This window comes from Lampris incognitus, chromosome 20 (assembly GCF_029633865.1).
Source record: "Lampris incognitus isolate fLamInc1 chromosome 20, fLamInc1.hap2, whole genome shotgun sequence".
Taxonomy (NCBI): Eukaryota; Metazoa; Chordata; class Actinopteri; order Lampriformes; family Lampridae; genus Lampris; species Lampris incognitus.
The window spans coordinates 30,101,374-30,108,187 of record NC_079230.1 but is presented as its reverse complement, the minus strand read 5'-3'; positions in this window follow the sequence as shown (position 1 = coordinate 30,108,187).

Genomic DNA, 6,814 nt, shown 5'->3' with positions numbered 1-6,814 from the left:
CCAGATTTCACATGCACACCACATGGTACAAAACCAAAAACAGCTAGAAGAGTGTACTCAGTATCTCTGCCAGGCATATCTCGGACTTGGCGACAAACCTCCCTGTTTTCCGCCCGCCGGGAGAAGTGGCCCTTATTAAAAGACGTCAGATGTGTTTAACCATGGCGGTTTACATGGTATAAAGCGAATGTAGGCGGACGACTTTCATTCATTCTAAAGCAATAAAACCAACAGTAAAAAGCAAAACAAAAAAAAAAACAGCTCAGCCATGGGAAATGTTTTACTGTGTACCGAGGTCTGTGATTAATCCTACTCCTGAAACTGGGTTTCTGTCGTTTCAACATTGGAGTCTGTGGCACTTCCACGTCTGATCCCCCTCACGACGTCAGCTAAACAAACATGGCGGCGAGGTGACGGAAGCAAATTTTTACTTTATCCCCCCCTTTTCTCCCCAATTGTATCCGGGCCAATTACCCCACTCTTCTGAGCCGTCCCGGTCGCTGCTCCGCCCCCTCTGCCGGTCCGGGGAGGGCTGCAGACTACCACGTGCCTCCTCCCATACATGTGGAGTCTCCAGCCGCTTCTTTTCACCTGACAGTGAGGAGTTTCACCGGGGGGGGGGGGGGCGTAGCACGTGGGAGGATCATGCTGTTCCCCCCTGTTCTGCCATCCCCGTCACTGATAAACCACATTTGTGAAATAAAGCAATGGATGAACGCCAACTTTCTAGAGCTCAACGCTGACATAACTGAAGCCTGTAGTGGACTATATGGGCACACTTCACCATAATCCCTTGACATTCTGTGTCATGTAGACACGGGCCCTTTAAGGAACTGTCTCTGGGTTGACAGGGTGGCGCTGCAACGAGGATGGTTGGAGCAGCGCCATGTTTTTGGTACGGAAGAGTAAATGACACCCGCCTTCGCGTAGTCAATGAGCGAAATTGTCCGTCTCCACTTTCCTGCAAATTTCCACAAGTCCTGCTTTTTGGCCCCAGATCCAACCCGTGTTGATGCTGATGGTGTCAACATCTGTTTATGGTCGTGGTGTTATTTTTGGCCAGTCCCTCTCCTTTGATACTCATGTTAGTTCTGTTGCATCCCCCCCCCTTCCAAATAGTGCACGACTCCGTCCCAGACTCGTCATGACTGATGCGGAAATCCTAGTCCACGCCTTTATAATTTTCCATCTTAAATACTGTAATGCCCTTTTCTTTACTGGTCTCCTTACCAAAACCGTCTCCATATCACAGCATGTCCAAAACCTCTGCTCCTATGTGGTCCTCACACATACACACCAACATGCTCAGCTCACATCACACACATCCTTTCTCCTCACCACCAGTTGGCTACCAACTTCATCCCGTATTCAGAACAAAACTCCCCTAACCTACAAACGTCTCCACGGCCTCGCCTTGCAATATTTGTCTGACCTTCTCCATCCGTCCATGCACTCCTTCCTGAACCCCGAGCTCCTCCGGTGCTCCTTTACTCGCCGCCTGCTATGAGTGGCAGCTCGTTCGGTGTCATGGCTCCCATACTTTGGAATTCGCTCCCACAGAGAATCTGTGACATTTCCTCCACCTCTCTCAAATCTCATTTAAAGAGTCACCTCTTCTCACAGCGTTACCCCCTTCCCTCCGTCTCCCCCTCTTCTGAGTGATGTCTTGTTGTTATGTTGTCATGTTCTGATTGTTGCTGCTTGAGTTATGTTCACTACCTTGCCTTAGTTAAGTGAGATTGAGCTCTGAAAAGGTGATATATATATAAAATGACACTGACACTTATTGTTACCTATTGTTATTAAGAGAGGCAAATACCGACGCTTTCATGGACATTGCTTAATTAGCCGTTGTCATGAATACATCTTGTTCACGAGTCTTGTTCAGGAGTGAGGGTAGGATGGAGCGGGAGGTCAACAGGTGGATTGGTGCAGCATCAGCAGTCATGCGGATGTTGTACCGGACCGTTGTGGTGAAGAGGGAGCTGAGCCAGAAGGTAAAGCTCTCAATTTACCAGTCAATCTTCGTCCCAACCCTCACCTACGGTCATGAGCTTTGGGTAGTGACCGAAAGGGTGGGATCGCGGATACGAGCGGCTGAGCTGAGTTTCCTCCGTAGGGTGTCTGGGTTCAGCCTTAGAGATAGGTTGAGGAGCTCGGACATCTGGAGGGAGCTCGGAGTAGAGCCGCTGCTCCTTCACATCGAAAGGAGCCCGTTGAGGTGGTTCGGGCATCTGATTAGGATGCCTCCTGGGCGCCTTCCTTTGGAGGTTTACCGGGCACGTCCAACTGGGAGGAGGCCCCGGGGTAGACCCAGAACTCGCTGGAGGGACTACATGTCCAATCTGGCCTGGGAACGCCTTGGGATCCCCCAGGAGGAGCTGGAGGGACTTGCTGGGGAGAGGGACGTCTGGAGTGCCCTACTTAGCTTGCTGCCACCGCGACCCGACCCCGCAGAAGGAGCTGATGATGAATGAATGAATAAGCCAGTGATGGAAAGTATCAAAATCAAGCTTTTTCTGTATGTAAATGTTCAATATTTGGACTTCAGTATTCACGTTACTTGAAGGTTGGCAATGGGCTATTTTCATCTCGACTCTCACCTTCGGTCTTTCCAGTAGGCCTGTATGTATGGTGGAGGCGTGACTTCCAGTCTCTTCATTTCCCATTTGGTTTGTTGTTGTTTCCTCTGTTTGAACGTTACTGTTATATTTTTTGGGGGGGGTTTTTGCGAGCCGTATTGCATTATCAAAAAAATAAAACAGGCAAACAAAAGAAATATGTGGCTCTCAACTTTCAAAGCTCCGTTTGCAGAAACGCGTCAGCCTGGCAATGATTTGGGTGGTTTTAAAGGGCAGACCGAGGCAGCCTTCCAAGCAGTCATTAAAACAGACTCCGATGGCCTAGAATATATTTCTTCAAGAGTTGTAAAGAGAAAAATCGGTGAACTTTGTTAGATTTTACTTTCTGTCAAGCAGTAAAAGCTTGAGCCTAATAAGCCTGATGGGCCCAGTTTGCATGGCTTGACATGCTCTTGCTGCGTGACCGTTGCACACGTGCACACTGACAGGTTGATTCTGCTTCTTCAGCCCTGCTATTTAACATGTGAAGACACTTCTTTTGTCTCAGAAAGTAGCTCCTTGGGTAGCGTAGCGGCCTATTCCGTTGCCTACCAATGCAGGGATCGGCGGTTCGAATCCTGTTACCTTCTACTTGCTTGGGCATCCCTACAGACACAACTGGCCGTGTGTGCAGGTGTGAAACCGGATGTGGGTATGTGTCCTGGTCGCTGCACTAGCGCCTCCTCTGGTAGGTCGGGGTGCCTTTTCGGTGGGGGGGAATAGCGTGATCCTCCCACGCGCTACGTCCCCCCCGGCGAAACTCCTCACTGTCAGGTGAAAAGTAGCGGCTGGCGACTCCACATGTATGGGAGGAGGCATGTGGTAGTCTGCAGCCCCACCTGGATCAGCAGAGGGGGTGGAGCAGCGACCGGGACGGCTCGGAAGAGTGGGGGTAATTGGCCGGATAAAATTGAGGAGAAAAAAGAAAATGGCTCCTTCCCTCGTGATGTATCCAGTCCAACCTCTAATTAACAAGCAAACCCCATCACAGGCCTGCAAGACAGGCATGGAGCAGCCATGCGTAGCGGGGCTATAGGGGCAGCTGCAATTCACAAGAATGGTAGCCCAAGGCAAACTCCGCGTTGCTCGCTGGAGGCCTTTGTGCTCCGTGTTGTCCCAGGATCAGCGGAGGTGTGCGGGGGACAGTCTTATGTGGAAAGAGAGCGCTGGTGTGTGATATATACTGCTGCCCACTTGGGGATATTACACCGCAGCCTGCTGCTATGAGCATGGGCGTCCATTTGGCCCCGTCCCCATAGCTGCCGGCCTCTCTTCTGCCCTGGCTGCTGCTGACTGACAAGCGGTCCCATGATTCGCTCAATGCACTGCCCCGACTCCTCCTCGCTAGACATAGCCCTGAATAAAAGCACCTCCTGTCATGTACCGTAGCAACATGAATGTTACTCCTTTCCCTCGAGGCTTGTGTGGTTGTGTTAATTGATGCGACGTGATACTCCGCCTGCTTTAATGAGACAAGATCGTTGGCAGCGCTGTTTGGAAGGGAGAGGGGTTTGGGCCTGACGTTGATTTGCCCGCATAGGATCGGGGTGTCACTACATCCCTATCCTATCATGTTCACTAATGAATAATCATTTTCAGAGTAACAGTTGTGAATGTGCGGCTGCCACTCAAATTTTCTTAATAAAGTTTTCATTTAAGTGCCACAGTTTCTCGGCCATCTTCCCATAGAGTATCAGCGCCGGCAGATTGGCGACGTGATCAAAATGCCCTCCAGTTGGGACATCCGGGTGGCGTGGCGGTCTATTCCGTTGCCTACCAACACGGGGATCGCCAGTTCGAATCCCCGTGTTACCTCCGGCTTGGTCGGGCGCCCCTACAGACACAATTGGCCGTGTCTGCGGTTGGGAAGCCGGATGTGGGTATGTGTCCTGGTCGCTGCACTAGCGCCTCCTCCTCGCCTGTTCGGGGGGGGAGGGGGAACTGGGGGAATAGCGTGATCTTCCTACATGCTACGTCCCCCTGGCGAAACTCCTCACTGCCAGGTGAAAAGAAGCGGCTGGTGACTCCACATGTATCGGAGGAGGCATGTGGTAGTCTGCAGCCCCCCCCCTGGATCAGCAGAGGGGGTGGAGCAGCGACCGGGACGACTCGGGAAGAGTCGGGTAGTTAGCCAAATACAGCTGGGGAGAAAAAAGGGGGAGGTAAATCCCCCTTCCCCCCCCCAAAAAAGCCCTCAAATTAAACAGGACAGAGACTGCAAGGTCATATCCCCTTTCTGTTTCCAGTCAGCCACTTGTGGGCACATTTCTCAAGCCATGGCACACAAAATTACCCAGCATCCATCAGAAGTGTTCAAACCGAGTACGTCCGCAGGGAGGAGACAGACAATATACTGGATGCGTGTGGGAGGGGGAGATGGTTCATGGTGAGAGGAGGCCTCCGCCCTGCCGTGCTGACGGTGTGTTTCCGTCTGGCTGTGGATCTGCCTCCATCGTGTATTTTCTGTTTTCATTGGAATCCACGGCGCTTGCAGTATTTCAACACCGGTCCCCATCCAGTGATACATGGAGATGGGTCAGGTGCTCCAAGTATTTCAAACTAAATATTGGATCAGGCAAACTACCAACGTGGAAACTTTTAGACACGAGCAGCTGTTTGATTGTCCAAACTGTATGAGAATAGCGCCAACATTTTTCCTCTGCTCAGCTATAAATCACCCGTTGGCCAGCCAGGGATCATGAGGCGTGAGAAAACACGCATGGTGTACTGGGCTTTCACATCTTAACTGCGATGAATGTTGTTTGACTTGAAGTGCGTCGGTCCAATTCTTCCCTTTTCATACTCTCAATCGGGACAGTGCCCCATTTTTATGATGAATTATCTACACCCGGAAGTGAAGACCAAGATGGCTGCCTAAAATGTGCGACTGCGATAGATTAATCTTTAAAAGAGTTTATTTCCCCAACACGGGGACCTCCGGCTTGGTCGGGCATCCCTACAGACACCATTGGGTGGGAAGCCGGGTGTGGGTATGTGTCCTGGTCGCTGCATTAGCGCCTCCCCTGGTCGGTCGGGGCGCCTGTTCGGGGGTGGAGGGGGGGTAGCGCGATCCTCCCACGCGCTACGTCTGTCCCCCTGGCGAAACTCCTCACTGTCAGGTGAAAAGAAGCGGCTGGCGACTCCACCTGTATCAGAGGAGTCTGCAGCCCTCGTCAGGTCGCCAGAGGGGGTGGAGCAGAGACCGGGACGGCTCGGAAGAGTGGGGTAATTGGCCGGGGAAACCCCCCCCCTCCCTCCCTACGAATTTATTTTTGAGTCAATTTTTGGCGCAAAATGGGCCAAAAGCAAGGCGGTGCCGTTCCAGACGAGGTTGAGGAGATTACGCAATCTCTCGTCTTCTTGTCGACAGAGATGGCAGTGGCTGCTCAACAAAAGAGGATCTTGGATCTGACGGACGAAGTCCAATCACTCAAGAATCAAAGAAAGATCACAACTCTGGCGAACTGAGTGGCCAGCCTCGAGCAGTACTCACGGATAAATCCCATCATCACCGGCCTACAGACCAGACATCGGACCTACACAGCGGCGGCCTCTGAGGTCAACCCCGCTCGGGGGGGGGGGGGACTGATGCCTCCCGGGCCGAGAGGGAATCACTGGAACATCGGGTGGTTGGTCTCCTGGACAGCAAGGACTTCTCTGTTGACAGCAGGAAAAACAGAAGTGCAACGCCAGCTATAAATGTCTGCCTCAGCAACTGGAAGAAAACGCAGGAGGTTCTCAAACAAGGATGGGAATGAAAGGGGTCTGACATCGACATACTAAATGAACACCTCACCAAGAAAAATGCAAACAATGAAAGGAGAGCATGCATACTAGAGAGACGGAGTATGACCCAGGCGACATGGACAGCAGGCTGCAGAATATTTTTCACTGAGCTGGATGGAGCTAAAGTGCTGGTTATACGGGACATAAATGCACCGGGCAAATCTCATGTATGAAAGCTGGGAGAGCAATCACAAAAAGGTCCCAGTATGAAAACATGAAGGAGTTCCTTATCCAACATGAGGGGTCTAAGGACAGGATGCTGTATTGCTGTAAAGCCCACTGAGGCATGTAATGTGTGTGCTACTGGGCTATACAAATAAAGCTGACTTGACCCACGTCAAGTTCGGACAGAAATCGCTCATCCACAGAATATGAAAAACTGGACTTGAAAGCTTTCAAATACACTG